This window comes from Nyctereutes procyonoides, unplaced genomic scaffold (assembly GCF_905146905.1).
Source record: "Nyctereutes procyonoides isolate TBG_1078 unplaced genomic scaffold, NYPRO_anot_genome, whole genome shotgun sequence".
Taxonomy (NCBI): Eukaryota; Metazoa; Chordata; class Mammalia; order Carnivora; family Canidae; genus Nyctereutes; species Nyctereutes procyonoides.
In genome coordinates, this window is record NW_026575049.1 from 26,484,222 (window position 1) to 26,500,248 (window position 16,027).

General features: G+C 60.2%; 1 protein-coding gene across 3 annotated transcripts in view; it reads right to left on the reverse strand.

Moving 5' to 3' along the window:
- MGAT3 (beta-1,4-mannosyl-glycoprotein 4-beta-N-acetylglucosaminyltransferase) overlaps positions 1–11,004 on the reverse strand; it is a 29,276-nt gene extending 18,272 nt beyond the window's left edge. The window contains exon 1 of one of the 3 annotated variants that reach the window (XM_055329315.1): positions 10,883–11,004. The gene's annotated coding sequence lies outside the window, so the exon portion shown is untranslated. Of the gene's footprint in view, positions 1–1,245; positions 1,305–4,214; positions 4,238–10,882 lie in introns of those variants that run through there. The other 2 variants (XM_055329317.1, XM_055329316.1) reach the window with 2 other exon arrangements.
- Positions 11,005–16,027: the final 5,023 nt, after the last annotated feature.

The window sequence follows — 16,027 nt, forward strand, 5'->3', positions numbered from 1 at the left end:
CCTCCGTCTGGAATGTGGCTGCTGCTCAGAGGGGCCCTCCTGCCCCGCCAGCTCCAGTCTGTTCGCTCCCCAGGTCATCGGCTCCCCCACAACCGCTGCGGAAGCTAGCTGTCTCCTTGTTTACGAGTTAGTGGTCTGTCTCCCCCACCCACACCCTGGGGCTCAGAATGTCAACAGCAGGAGAGCAGGGTCATCCTGAGCCTCGGTCACTGGTCACCGCTGCTCCCCACCCCCAGAACAAAGCCTGGCCCAGAGCAGGCACTCCAGAAACAGCTGTTGCGTGACCACCCAACTCTCAAGAGAAGTGATAGCAGAGTCTGAGTGACAAGTATCAGCTAGTTTGGTGGGCCTGGGGCGGCAGGCCTGGCCTGTGCAATCCATGCCTATCCGTGCCCTGCTCCCAGACCCAGAGAAAGCACACCGCCCCCGGGCCCCACCTCGCTCCTCAGCCCTGCTGACATCAGCCCAGGGTGTCCAGTGGTGCCAGCCCCTCCCACCAGGCTCCCCCATCCTCCAGGGGGACAATGTACAAAGGGCCACTTCAGTGCGGAGCTTCAGCTCCATCTCCAGCCCGGAGGCCTGAGGGTGGGGGGAGGGAAGGGAGGAGACGGCCTACCTCTCATCCATCTTCATGGGGCATTCGTGAACCTTCCCTAGCACAGAACCAGGAGGACCATAGATTCAAGCCATGGCCTGGGGAGGCTTTGAGCTGCACTCTGGGAGGTGGGGGACGGGGGAATGCCCTTGCTGGGGAGGGGGGATATCTGTGCAGAGGTCAGTCCTGTGTACCTAGGCAGGAGTGGGGGGGTGCTCCCATGGGCACCTCCCCGAGTGCACAGGGCCCAGGTGCGGGGTGCAACTAACCACTCAAGAGTGCTCCCTTATAAGGGAGAGAGAAGAGCACACAAGGGGCAGGGGATATGGATTTGGGCCCAGCAGAGGGGTTAGAGTTGGCTCCCATCCTGCCTGAGACTCCGCTGCAAAACCAGGCACAAAGAGCTCACACAGCTGTCCCAACAACCTGAGCTGATAACCTATGACCTGAGCCTGGCACCCAGGGATGCTCTGATGTCAGGCTTTCCCCATGTTCCTCCTCCTGGGCCTTGATGTCATGTGACCATCCCCCCCCCCCCAGCTGCCCAGGCCAGGAGCCCAGGAGGCATCCTAAATCCTCCCTCCTGCTGACCTCACATGTCTATCACCAACCGTGTCCATTCCATACCCCGGTACTTATCCCGCCGGTACCTCTGCGCCACTGTCCCATGCCGGCTGCACCACCAACGCTCACCTGGACAAGAGCAGCGGCCTTGCCAGGGGGCTCCCACCCTGGTCACGATGAGCCAAGCCAAAGCCAGCCACATCCACAGCCTCCCAGCTTGGAACTCCTGTCCTCAGGATAAAGTCCAGATCCTGTAGAAGGCCCCAAGTTCCTGTATAATCTTTCACTCGGTGTCTCCAGGTAGGCTCAGCTGAACTGTCCTTCCCCCAGGGCTCCTCACTCCACACTGGGCTGGTGCTGCCCGACTGCCCTGGGACCCCAGCACCCCATCTGATACAAAGGAGGGGTTGACCTTGGCTTGTTTAATGAATAAATGACCCCCCCCCCCCCAAATCCACACATCTGCACCTGCAATCAGTGCTGCTGGGCTCTGAGGCCTGAGCTGGAGCTTGGAAAAGTCTAGATCTGCCTGGGCAGGGCATACTTCAATGAGGTGGCTTATCTACACAAACTCTATCATAATGGGAGGGCAGTGGGGGTGAGGGGAGACAGGGGAAGGACTCTGGACTTTAGAGCACCCCAAGCAACATGATGGCTGATAGTAGGGAGGAGGCGTAGAAAGGAAGGTGAAGAACCCCGGGGTGCTCGGTGCCCGGCCCCATGCCCGGCACGCAGGAGGTGCTCGGCGAGCTGCTGCTGAGTCAAAGAATGGGCTGGAACCCTGGCTGTGCCACCCACAGCTCTAGGACCCTACTCTCTCAGAGGCATAAAAAAAGGGGAGGCTGGTAACACCCACCTGAAGGGGCCTCACAGGGATCTGTGGAGCTGCCGAGGCTGCTCCTGGCCCAGCGCCTGCAGCTCCAGCGCTCTGGGAACCTGAGCCATTACAAGGCACCTCCTGCGGGAGTGGTCGGGAGTGGTGGTGCCCCAGCAGGTGCACAGCTGGTTGGCCCTGCCGCTCTGGGCACCTGGTGAGCCTCTGTGAAGCTGGAACAATGAGCCTTTTCTCTTTTTCCTCCCCAATTAATCTTGGCCCACCCCTGCCTGCAAGCAGCGACAGCCCCCGTGGGTCAGGCCCTGACCATCTCCACTGGGGACACTCAGGAAGCCCCCGTCAAATGGCAGGGGACACCACACAGGACTGCAGGCACTGGGCCCCTGCTCCTTAATACAGAGCCACCCATCTGTTCTTGCTCCTTTAATTACTCAGTCCTTCCCACTCGCTAGATCCAGAGAGCGTTCCAGAAAAGGCCCGCAAGTGCCCAAACGTCCCACTGAGTGTGGGGAAGAAGAGACAGCGGTGAGCAGATCGCCACCATAGGGTGACAGGGTCATTCCAGGAGTCAGGTAGCCGGGGTCCAGGCCTCAGCAATGCCACGAACCGCCCACCAAGGGCAGCACCCCTTCCCGAGTGAAGCGCTGCATCTCATCTCACCACCACACGGCCATCTCACAAAACTGAGCTTTGGGGGGCCAGTCCTGTCTGAGGTCAGGCAGCAGCAAGCTGTGGGGAGGGCCCGGCTCAGCACAGACCACAAGCACGCCTACCAAGGCTCACCAATGCTCAAGACCTCCCCCACCCCGAAGCACCTCAGTTTCCCCACTGACCACGGGAGACCTGATTCTCCTGCTTCCCACTCCATCTTCCTCCCATAAATCCCGTGACTCGGCTTCTCTGGTCTGAATCGATGCTGTGTTCTGGTGTCTGGGTCCCCAGGTTCCCTTTCAGAAACTTCTGCGGCCCAGGTCCTGCCTGCCAGGGGGCTTCATATTGTGAGCTCCAGCCGACCCGCTTCCTTTTTAGCGCCCTGTATTCCCTTCCAGCCCCCTAGCAGTAGGGCCCACAGCCCAAGAGCCCGTTCCAGCTCCATCAGCCCTCAGGGATGCTTGAGAGCCGCAGAACCAGCAAGGAGGGCCAGCACGAGGTTCCCAGGCCCCGGGTCCCAGGCCTGCAGGGGATGGGCGAGCACACCCACAGCTGGGCAGGAACGCCCTGGCCCAGGGTCCCCCTGACTCTCCAGGGCGATGCTTCTGACCGCCGTGGCCCTGCTGGCCTCTGCCCTCACCAGTCTGCACTCCGACACCCCCCAGGACGGCACTTCCCGCAGTCAGAGACCTTGTATCGTGTCTCTTTGGGGTCAGGGCCTGGTACCTCCTTGGTGGGTGTTTGCTGAATGAATTAGCCGGTGTGCTGGAGGTATGGGCAACATTACATGCTGGTGCAGCGTGAAGGAAGGACAAGAGTCCACTTACGATGGAGCGGCTCATGCTGTGTGCAGGGGGAGGGGACGTGCACAACGAGCACACCCTGGAGTCGACAGATCTGTGGCCCTGGCACCTCAGCTAGGATCAGGGCTCAGCTGGATTACGAATACCGTTTCCCTGACCGCATGGCAGGAGGACGCTGGAAAGGCGCTCGGGGAGGAGTCAGTAAGGCAGGGAGCCAACAGTGATGAGTACCCACCGGGCACGGGGATGGAGGTGAAGCCCGCAGCTAAGGGGGGTGGGAGGGGGCTTTCCAGGCGGAGGTGGGATGGCAAGGGTCCTGAGGCTTAATGGTGCCACAGGAAGGCGGGCAGAGGTTCAAATGGAATTCTTGGGGTGCCACATCCCCCAGCAGCCGCATGCTGGGACGCTCACTGACCCACTTTGCCAGGATGAGAGAAACACAAGCTGTCTGCCACCGGCGCACCTGTCCTGGCGGATGTACCTGGGGCCAGGAAGCTCCCCTGGTCCCTCTGGAAGCCACCCGCAAGTGGTGACCCCAGAACCAAGCAAATGGGGGAGCCGCCTGTTCCCAGTGCGCCTTTTCTTAGACCTCTCTCCTTCCGATTACGAACTGCATTTTTCTGATCACAAAGGTTTCACGTACATCCCAGAAAACTGGAAAATCACAGCAAAAGAAACAGGACAGCATCACCAACCAACCCCTGAGCTAACCTTTTAGTCAAAATTCTTAGACTTCTCCCCCCACCCCCCGCCCCGTGCCGTGTACCTTTTTGCTGGAATGAACTCTCCACACGGATTTCCTGCCAGCTTTTGGACAGCAAGTGTTTTCTCTAAGGAGCTTGGTCTTCCACACGCATGAGGACAAAGTGCAGACCTGAGCCCTGGGGACTTTGCTCCTGGGCTTCTTCCCATCCCCCACCCCTGGATTCTATGGAGACGCTCCAGCTTGGGGGACGGGTCAGCCCCAGAGGGCCTATCAGCCGCTCTCTGTGTCTAGGTCAACCCCAAGCACCTGGGGCCTCGCAGACCTGCCCTGCCCTCAAGGTTCTCAGCATCCTGTAGAGCAGACAAATGGAAATTCTGGCAGAGAGGATCAGCCCAGCCCTTGGGGTGGGGATCAGGGCTTCCAGGGACAGGGAGGGGGTCTTAAAGGATGAGCAAGCACCTGCCAGGAGACAAGGGGAAGGCTGTTCCAGACAGAGGGACAGCATCTGCAAAGGCCAGGAAAGCTGGCACCTGGGCTTCCAGTCTAGGTGGGGGTACCGGGCCTGGAGGCAGGGACCACGGAGCCCGTTACATCCCCCCACTGTCTGTACCCAGATGAGGCCTCAAACATCTCTGACAGCAGTGACATGCCAAGCCCCAGTGGCAGCCCTGGATACCTGAGAGGGGGTCTGCCTGGGGCCCCACTCCCCAGACCTCCTCCCAGCCATGGTGGAACCTCGACATCCTTTGCTCTTTATCTTGGGGATGGCAGGGGTGACCTGGAACCAGTCACTCACCCTCTGTGGGCCTCGACTCACAGACTGAAGCCTGTCCTGGGTTGTTCCAAGGACCAGATGGGACCAAAGGCCTGGCTCTGCCTCCACTGACCAAAGGGGCTCCCAAACACCTACTGTGTGCCAGAGCCCCCAACACACGCCTCTTTGTTTCTCTCTCCCACCAGGCTGGGGGAGGCCTCTCTCCCCACCACTACCCTGGACAGACGCAGAAGACCCCTCGGGGACATCCTGACTCCAGGATATGGGCATCGCTGCAAACGTAGAGCCAAACCTCCCAGCCACTGCTAGAACCAAGTGAGATGATGAGATAATCAGTGCTTTGCACACTATGCAGGGCTGCACAGAATCCTTGGTTCTCTGGCCCAACGGGCAGGACTCTGGCCCAGAAATTGCACTCCTGGCTGTGGGCCTAGCAAGTCGTCTGCCGTCTAGGACTCAGTTTCCATAGAATGCATGAGGATTACTTAAGCACACTGCCCAGGGCTCCCGTGATACTGAAATATTAAGTCATGCAAGAAAGCACCAGCATCTCAGGACACCTGCTTGGCTCAGCGGTTGAGCATCTGCCTTTGGCTCAGATCGTGATCCCGGGATCCTGGGATCGAGTCCCACGTCAGGCTCCCAGCACGGAGCCTGCTTCTCCCTCTGCCTGTGTCTCTGCCTCTCTCTCTGTCTCTCATGAATGAATAAAATCTTTAAAAAAGAAAGAACCAGCATCTCGCTCTCATTCGAGCCATCAACGAGTTCCAAGCATTAATCATCACAGTCCTAGGAGATGGTGAAGAAGGCGCCCCTTCAATCCTTCTCCTAAACCCGCCACTCTGCCCAGCTTCCAGAAGCGGCCTGCCACGCTCACGACCATTCAACAAATATTTAAGAAATATTTACCAAATGCCTTTTCCATGTCAGGCAAGGTGCCAGCCCCCAGAGAGTGCCTGTGTGCCCAGCCTGGAAGGCCAGCTCCTCCCCTGCCGTCACCAGGTCTCCCTGCTCCCCCTTCCTGGCCACCATCACTCATATGGGGTCCATGGCCAACTGGGACCTGTTTCCAGAAGGAAAGGGCAGCAGCAGGTGTCTGGATAAAAGGGTGTGGGTGTCACTATGGCGTGTGCAAAGCTAGGTTAGGGTAGTAGGGAGCAGAGGCTGGGAACACAGGTGGGGATCTGGGTTGAGGGCAGGGCGTCTCTCATGGCAGCTTGGACTCCATGGGGCTGGGCAGTGCTTCTCGGAGTCAAAAGGCCTCTGTAGCTCCAGGTCAGCATTTTAAAAACTGGGTTTCCAACCCTCAGAATCCACGGTGGGATTCTGACTCAGCAGGGTGGGGTGGGGCCTGGGAAATATGTATTTTTCCCAAGTGGCCCAGGTGAGGCTGATCAGGGCTTCCAGATAAAGAGCCCTGGGTCTCTGGGAAAGAAGGGAGTGGCTCCAGGGCTACAAGGAGGGTTTGGAGGCCAGGACACCAGTGAAGTGGCCATCTTGGGTGTCCAAGCTTCAGGGACCTTTGTCTTCTGAGTGACAGAGGGGCCCAGTCTAGGAGCCTCATCAGACTCTGGGGTCTCCAGGCTGGATGCCATCCCTGCCCCTTTCTGGTCCTGAGCCCCGGGCCCCAGGCACCCTCAAACTGCCAAATGGGAATAATAATAGCACCAACTTCGAGGGAAGTTAGGAGGCATCGCTGGGATAATGCAAAGTGCTTGGCCCAGCGCCCAGCACATAGTAAGTGCTCGATAAATAGCAGCAAATGATTATGACTCAGAGGTCAAGGTGGGGTAGAACGGTCTGGGAAGTCATCCATCACGGGCCTCTGTCAACCAGAATCCTGGAGACTGCCTCTGGCCGCCCTCCCCTGCTCAGACCCCCACGTGGGCTGCTCCTTCTGGGAAGTTCCCAGCCTGCCTGGAGAGGGCAGCTGGAGGCCAGAGCCAGGAGGAGGCCCCAGTGTCAGCAGGGCTCCGGCCTCCTATTCTGGCTCTCACCCTGCCCCTCCCAGGGGATTCCTACTTCAGTGGGAACCAAAGTCTTGAGCCAAATAGGCTCTAAATTCAGAAAACAACGGAGTAATTAGGTATGTGAATGTTTCCTATTGTTCCAATTTTATTCACATAGAAAAGATGAAACTAAGTGAACCCACAGGGGACTTTCTACTTGAGGCTGGTGCAAGAAAAAGTATTCTGGGACCCTCTTCACTTCCTGGATTCCCCACAGGAGCCTGGACCCATGTGGCCTCATATTAGACCACAGGAGGGTGGTCCATCCCTTCCACTGTGCCTGGTTCTGCCTCACTCCAAGCCTCACTTCCCCTTCCAGAGGGTGAGGAGAAGCAGGGTCTCAGTGACCATCCCTCTGTGGTCCAGGGCCACCCTCCCAAGGGTTAGCCTCCGCCCATAGGGATAAAGAAAGGAGAAGAATGGGGAGAAGGACAGGGCCACTCCCTGGGGCTGATAATCACTCATTCATTCTTCCATTCATTCATTTGAGCTCCTATGGGACAGGGAACTTGCAGCCGAGCAGAACACGCGACAGCAAACATGTTCCAGAAACCCGTGTGGTCCTCCGCCGGCCCACAGCAAGGAGCTTCCCTGCACAACTGCTGCTCAGCCCAGATGGAAAGGATGGGTCACCAGTAACAAGACACTGTGCCTCAATTTCCCCATCTGCAAAGGGGATATCATGGTACCTCCGTTGTGGGTAGTTGTAGGGATGCAATAAATGTTGGCTATTCATATTCTAATGGGCGGGCAGTGTGCAAGGGGGGATGGGGGGGCTGAAAGGCTAGGGGTGACAGAAGGGGAGATTTGGGGTGGAGGGCTGGCACAATGGAGGAGGCTTTGGGAGGGTGACAGGGTTTTAGGGACACAGGAAGAGGTGGGTGGAACATTTGGGGAGGGAACAGCATAAGCAAGGGAACAGAATTTGACGTCTGAGGCTGATCAGGACCCGATCTCAGAGCTCTGTGAGCCAGAAGCTTGGGCTCCAGCTGGGTCATTCTGTGCAGGCAGCCCAAACCAGGCCAAGGTCAAGGGGAGCTAGAGCAGGAGTGAGGCAGGGTCAGGGGTGTGGAGGTTCCCAGGAAGGCAGGACACCGCCCTCCTTCCCCCCTGCCCTGCATCTCACTGTGTGTACGTATTTGGAGTGATCGCTCGCCCTGACCTCAACCTGTCCAACGCCCCCCCCCACTCGGCTACAGTATGGCCCCACAGCTCCCCAGGTCTACCCAACCAACAGTCTCTGGAGCCTTCTCTCCTTTTTCAACCGCCATTTATGAAGCACCTACTGAATGCCTGGGGGCTGAAGTTGGCATGCACCAGCTCCTGCTGTGAGATGGATAAGCTGTTGGTAGCGTGAAAGGGGCCTTGCTGGGAGGTTTACACCATAGAATCCTACTGACTGTTCATCAGGGACCTTTTTGCTCCCAGAGAGCCTACTGTCAGCATGCCCTTGCCCCGTGCCCAAGCAATGGACACAGAAGTCAGGCCCCTGCCTAGAGGCTCACAGAGAAGATGACAGCAGCAACATAGACACCTCATGCGCTGGAGCAGGCGGTCTTCAGGGAGGCAGGGGTGAACCGGGAGACTCATCTGAAATGCCCACCAGAAACCACACCAAGCTGCCCCAATAGCCATAATGCGCATCATTCCCATTTCAGAGGCAAGAAAACTGAGGCAGAGAGAGGAGAGTCAGTTGTCCACAGTCGCACAGCAAAAATGGACAGTCAAGATTCAAACCTGGGCCACTGGATCCGGAATCCTTGCTTTTAACTTCTACACGTGACTGCCCCAGTGTGCAATTATTGTCACTCTCCCCCTGCCCCTAAGCAGCCAGCACAGAGCTAGGCCAGACCATGGATGCCCAGTGGTATTTGCTGCCCAACTAGATTCTAGATTCCGTTCTCCTGGGGGTAAGGTCTGTGTCCTGTCCACCTGGCTGCTCACGACAGTGCCCCTCACAGGAGGATGTTGTGTTTGTTGGTCTCAATGTCTGAAGAACCTTCTGGAAGGGAGCCCTGGTCCCCATGCGCAGGGCTAGAGCTAGCTAGCAGGAGGGGGTGCAGCGTGGAGAATAAAGGGGCTTCAGGGAACACAGCAGGGTCACTGATTGCCATAGCTAAGGTGCCCGTGGGGGCAAGAATGTGCTGTGTGCAGACCACCCCCACCTCAGCCACTGGCCACTGCTTCTCTCTTCTCCCAGAATAACGTGAGGACGTGCACACGCAATTCCCCCAGCCCTTGGCTTCCCCCAGTTGGGTCCAGCCCTCACGTGATCCTCATCACCCCCCGGAGCGTGAGCCTGGCTCACCAGCTGAAATCAATGTCCTCGTTTTCCAGGTCATCATACTGACGCAGCAGACAGGGATTTCCTTCTCAGGTGCTGGGTGGGTACCCTAAACTCATCATCTCCCTCAGACCTCTCTACAACCCTGTGGGGGAGTCTCCCCATTAGACAGGCGTGGAAACTGAGCCTCAGGAAGCTGACTTGCCTGCGGCGGTCCAGCCACCACAGGAAGAGGGATCCCAGATGTGGGTCAAGCAGCCCTGACCACAACAGGGGCACTGGGCAGACAAGGAGGGGGTGCCGAGCCAGATGGCAGCACTCCCAGCCCCATCAGCACCTCACTGTCCTCAGGAGCTGCTAGTGCCAGCTCCCCGGCAGGGCCTGTCACTTCACCTCCACCTGCCCGTCCTTCCTCAGCTCTGGCACTCGTGTCTTCCCCTCACTGTGCTTGACCAGCACCCCCTCCAGCTCTCTGCACACACCAGGCACCCCACAGCCCCGGCCCGGAGCCTCTGGGCATGCCATTCCCTCCACCTAGAGTGCCCTTCCTTCCTCTCCCCAGCGAGCCAACTCTTCCAGCAAGTTCTCTCTCCTCTTTGGGCTAGCAGCACCTCTTTCAAACTTTCAGAGGACCCTGGGCCCATCTCCTCAGCCCTTGGAGGCCCCCTGCCTGGATCTTTAGTAACTGCCCCAGGAGGTGACGCCCCAGTGCCCACAACTCCCTGTCGGCCAGATCTGGACTGCTGTCCCAGGAGCGGAAAGGAGCGCCGTCGGGATGGGGGCAGTGCCGGTTCCGGGGGGCCGGAGGGGTGTCTCTGGGGTAGGATTCCTGCGCGCAGCCCTTCTAGGGGGTCCTCCAGAGCTGGGAGAGTCACCTGACCTCAGGCCGCCAGGGCTGGCTGAGACCCCTCCTGCTGCTCGCGGCACCCCAGCTCAGGCACCACCGTTCCCACTTACACCCCAGCGCGCTCCCCTCCCCACCCCCGGTTCCAGAACTCACTATTTGCGGATATTTATAGCGCCCTCCCCCAGCCAGGTTCCCTCCCCCGCCCTGGGCAGTGCAGCGAAAAGAGCGGGAGCCCCCCCCCCAAACTGGGGGTGCTCTCCCCACTTCCCTCTGCCTGGTCGCCGCGAGCAGCCACGGTCCCAGCCCCCGCACCCGCCCTGCTCCGGGACCGCGCCTGGGCCTCCGCCGCCGCAGCCCGGGGTCGGGGGGTGGGGAAGGCGGGCGCCGAGGCCTCCCGCCCCCAGCCCCGCGCGACGCCGGAGGTTGGGGGGGCGGGGGGGGGGCGGCCCAGCGCACAAAGCGCCGCTCGAGCCCCGCGCTTCGGGGACGCCCCCCGCCCAGGCCGGGGGAGGGGAGCGGAGGGATGAGGCTTTGCCCTCCGGGGCCGGGAAAGCTCCGCGGAGCAGCCGGGTTGGGGGAGGGGGCGCCGGAGCCGAGGAGCCTCCCCGGCATCCCGCCCCCCCGCCGCGGCCCCGGCCCCCGGCCCCGCGCGGCCGCCCCCGCCCCAGGGTCACGTTCGGGGAGGGGGCCGTGGGAGCCGTGACGGGGGCGCCGCGAGCGCGGAGGCGGCGGCGCGGAGATGGAGGCGGCGGGCCGGGGTGCGGGGACGGCGGGGCTGCGGCGCGGGCCTCCGGGACGCCGGGGTCAACTCACCCATCGCCCGCTGGGTCTCAGCGGCGGCGGCAGCAGCGGCGGCGGCGGCTCCGCGGCCCCCGGGGCCCCCGGCGGGGAGATGCTGGCGTCCGCCGCAGCCTCTCGCCCCATCCCGGGCTCCGGCGGCGGCTGCGGCGGGCGCCCGGCATCGCGGGCTGCGCGGCCCCGGCCCGGCCCGGATCCCCGCCCCCCGCCCCCACCTCCACCCCGTCCCGCGGGCCCGGCGCGGCCGCCTGGCTGCACCCCGGGGCCGCGGCTGGGGGCCGGCGAGCGGACGGGCGCGGGGGAGGGCCCCCCTGGAGGCGCGCGGCGGCGGGGGGTGCGGAGGCGAGGCCCGGGCGCGGCGCGCAGAGGTGCCGGCTCCCGCCCGACTCGCCGCTGCGGCCCCCGCCCCGCCCCCACCCCACCCCCGCCCCCACCGGAGCCCCCTCCCCTCCGCCGCTCGCCGCCCGCCGCGCTCCGCTCGCCGCGCGGGGCAGGGGGCGCCTCGGGCCGCAGTCTCGGGCCGCCGCCGCTCTGCGCCTCCCGCGTGCGATCAAATGTGTGTGTGTGCGCGCCCCTGCCTGTGACCGTGCGTGCGCCGGCCCACGGCCCGGTGCGTCCTGGGCGGTTGTGTGTGCGAGGGGAGGCGGGGCGGGTCAGAGAGTGTGTGTCTGTCTGGCGTGTGCACGGGTCTGCGCGTCCGGTTCTGGACGTGCGTGGATGTGTGCGTCTGGGTTGTGCAGTGTGCACGGGACTGTGTGACCTCCAGTCCCGGGGAGTGCATGGGCGTGCACAGCTGCGCTATGGTGTGTGCGTGGAGCCGGCGGCTGTGCCTGCGTGTGCCTGGACCGTGCCACAGTGCACAAATCTGTGACCGTGTGGAGGGGCCTCTAGGGCTCGTGTGCGTGCGTGACTCGGGCGGCTGTGCTTCTGTGTACACCCATCCAGGAGCGCGTGCAGAGGCCTGGTCTTCTATTGTGCCGCGTGCGGAGCGCTAGGCCTGGACCGAGTCTACGCAGCTGCACGCGTGTGTGTGGGTGGCCAGTGTGGACAGTGTATACCGGCCGGGGTCCACGGGCCTCCGCCCGCCTGCACCCTCCGGCGCCCTCCTGCCGGTGTCCGCATAGGCACGAGCCCGAGCCGCTGCGCCCCTCTTCCCGGCCCGGCCCGGTGACTCCTGGCTCCGCGTACACCTCCCCTCCTCGCGTCCGCAGCGGGCACCCAAGGCCCCGGGTCCGCGCCCCGCCTACCTCTTGAGCCTCCTCTCCTGCCATCGGGCCACGGGTGGTTCTCCAAGCACCCACCGCTTCAGACCACGGCTCTTCATGATGTCGCTCGGGGCTTCGAGGCGGCCTCCGCGTGCTTCTGGCACCTTCTTCCGCTCACGGATTCCTGGGTGAAGCGGCTGCTTCCGCCCCGTGTGCCGGGCACCCTGGGTATACAGGGAGCACGTCTCAGCGGAGGCCGGGGTGTGTGGGGAGGGCAGGGAGACGCCTCCGGGCGCGCGAGGTGCCCCCGCCCTTGCTAGGCCCTTGCAGCAGCCTCTGCCTGGGCTTCCCGGTCCACGTGCCCCTGCCCACCCTCATCTTCTTTTGCCAAGCAGTCGGTGACCCTTCAACGTTCGTCTGAGCTGGTGGCTCTCCCCTGTGACTCCTCAGTGGCTCCCACTTGCCCTCAGCTTGAGCTCAGCGCCTGGGCAGGGCAGGAGGCCCTGATGACCTGGCTCCATCTCTTCTCTGGCCACAGCCCCACCCCTCCTCTCCCTGACAACTCCCTCTAAGCCAAGAGTAGGCAAACTATTTTGTGTAAGGGCCAGCTAGTCGATATTTTAGGCATTGCTGCCCGTAGAGTTTCTGTCTCAACTACTCAGCTCCGCCACCGTAGTATAAAATCAACCATAGACAATATGGGAAGGAATGAGCATGGCTGTGTTCCAATAAAACTTTATTTATGGACACTAAAGTGTGAATTTCATGTAATTTTCCTGTGTGTGAAACCTTATTCTTCTTTCTTTCTTTTTTTTTTTCTAATCATTTGAAAATGTAAAAGTCATTCCCAGTTCGCACCACTCTTAGCACATCCCTGTAGCTTTGTGTCATCCTTATGACTCACTTGCTTCAGGTATTCTGTTCCGTCACTCCCTGCAAATCCCATCTATTCTAACCCCAACATCCTCTTGCCCCCCCCTGCTCCTCCAGCCGACTGTCTGCCCTTCTCTTTCCATCCCCAATGGAAGCCTCACTGCTGCTCAGTCAGGCGAGCCTCTTCCTGTGCCTCTGCCTGGGGACTGTCAGAAACAGAGACTATTTGCTTGCCCCTGACTTCCCCAGGAGAATCTGCTCTTCCTCCCCTGGTCTCCCACAGCCACTTGGGAGACCCATGAGAGAAGCACGGTTTCAGGTCTGGCTTGCTCTGGGCATCCAGGAAAGCTCACAGCTGGCCCATTAGCACCAGGCTGGGAACAAAATATCTTATCCTTCACTTTTCACAGCTCCCATCAAGGGGTGCTTAAGGTAACAAGACCGGGAGGCTCAAAACCAGATTTGTGGGACTCTCATTCATTCTCCCTGCCGGGGGCAGAGTGCTCATAGTGAGCAACCAGTAGCATTCATCTCTCATCTAGTGTGTACTCTTTCTCCCTGGGACAAGCTCTGGCTCCCAAGGCTATGAGCCAAGAAGGTCCGGATCAAGGCCTGAGCCACAAATATGCCTTCTTGTCCCTTGAAATTTTTTAATTGATTTGGGTGAGCAGATAATAGCTACACACAGCACAAATTTGAAAATTACTGAAAGATGTCCAGTGGAAAGTAAGCTTCCAGCCCCAGGCCCGGCCACCCATTTTCCCTCATGATTTTTTTTTTTTTTTTTGGATGTGGTTCATTTGATGTGAAGCCATTTTGTTGTGACCTAAAAACCAATCCATTACATTTATAGCTTGTCTCCCTTTCGGTTTTTTAATATGAGGTGTGAAACAGATGTTTTCTTCTGTTCCTTGAGCCTCCAGGCTGAGCGGTAAGGATCTGCTGGGAGGGTCCCAGTGTTCCGGGGTAACTGGATTCAGAAACCAGAGAGATTTGGCTTGGGTCTAGGTACTTGGGTCTTCATGTACGTGGCCTACCTCTGTTTCCTCATCTGTGAAATGGGAATAAGGAAGCCTCCCTCCTCAAGCTCCTCAGAGAGAGAAATGGGGCCCTGTGCATTAGGTAACCTCCTTAGGGCCTGCCAGCCAGGCTGTCTTAGCTGGTGCGGTGACTGCAGGGCCACTGTTTCCACAGCACCCTTAGCTGGGTCCATGGGAGACACTCAACAAATATTTGCCAGGAAAAGAAAATGATTAATACCACTGTGTACATACTACCCGTCATTAAAAAAAAAAAAACAAAAAACAAAAAAAGTGGTTGCTCATTTTGACCTGTCTGAAAATGGCCACTTGAGGAAAGCCGTGCTCCCAAGGCCCTGCTTCAGTGGGCTATACTCTGAACCCCTCACGAGAGCACCCCCACATGGATGCTCTTAAGTCCATGCAGGGGTAAGGTACCCCGCCAGGGCAGCTGTGTAGAGGAACAAGTGTGGGATTGCCCTGCCCGGAGCCGGCTTGGGTCAGGCTCTGGGGTCTGCTCGCTGTGCTCCATCCTCCCCCTAACATTCGGGTCTTCGTTCTCCTGACCTTTCTAGATTCCAAGCTTCTCATGAGGCCACAAGGGAGTCAGCCTTGGTGGGGCCAGACTGAAGCCAGCCTCCGTCTGCCCAGTGTGCTCTGGCAGTCTCAGCGAGCGTTGGGGGCTGTGCGTGGCCAGCCTGCCCTCCCAGCCCGACAGACAAGACTAGTGACCTGCTCGGTCACATACCACTGGCCGCAGGCAGAGCCAGCACCCCAGGCCCCACCTCCCTACCCTCCGAACACTGGGAGCCCACTTCTGAGAGAGCTGGCCAGGAGGGGAGACAACCCTGTTTCTTTTCCAGCATTGAGAGAGGTCTGGCACACAGCAGGTGCTCAGTAGGCGGGGGGGGGGGGGGGGGGGGGGGGGGGGGGGGGTGGGGGGGGGGGGGGGGGGGCTGAGCACTGGCGGGATTAATCCAGCCCCGCTGTGTGTCCCAGTCTTTTCAAGGTCCAAAGCCTCAGTTTCCTCTTCTGTAAAATGGGACTAATCACAGCCCAACATCACACTGATGTCACTGGAACCTGGATCTCTCCAACCTCTCCATCCTCACTCACTTCTTGTCCTATCTCTAAGCCACTATAGGGGCTGTGCGGGAGGTGGGAGGGGGCGGGGAGGCTTGGTAGGTGGCCCTCCTTCCCCACCCCCTCCTCCAGGGCCTGACAAGGAAGCTGTGGGAGCCTGGAGCTGAAAGAAGCCCAGATACAAGATTAGTCAGCCCAGGGGGTGTCACCTTACAGCTCTGCAGCCCTCTTTCACCTGGGGCCGATTTGGCTCTGTGAACAATCGCTGGGTCTGTTAGCCCTTCCTGCAGCTGCTGCCTGGCCCATGGGAGCCACATTCCTCCCTCCCCGGGTCTTCTCACTCTTGGCCCCGGGTCCCCGAGGTGAGGAGTCCCTGACCCCTGCCGAGGGCCAAGCACCGGCCTTGCCAAGGCTCCTGGCACGCAGGGAGCGTGAGCTGGCTCCAAGCCTTTGGCGTCTTCATCTGCAGAATGGGCTCGAGCGGGGCTGCTTGACCCCTCGCAGGCGCCAGCAGGGCTGTTCAATAATCGCTTGGTTCCCCTCCTTCTCTGTCACCTGCCGGCTGAAGTCGCTGGACCCCACAGCCTGTCCTGCCCTCCCTCTGCTCATTGATAAGTGAGCCCTTCCCAGAAGCACACCGCAGGCAGCCCTCTGAAATGCTTGCCGCTTCTCCAAACTTTCTCAGCCCTGCACCTCGGCCCATCTCAGTCTTTCTGCCCAGAAAGCCTTTCTGGCAAATCTTCTACTCACCCTTCAAGACCCAACCCAGGTGTGCTCTCCCCCCAGAGCCGCACACCCCGTTTGGAGAGTTCTCACATCACTTCTGCTGCTCCTGGACTCTGCCTGCAGTGCCTTCCCCAGCCCATCAGCCCATCTCTAAGTACTCATTGCACCCATCCCAGCCTCTATGGCAAACCCCATCTCATCCGGCGCCAAAATGTTTCCAGAAAGGCCCTGCAGGGAGGCCAGGTACCAGACAG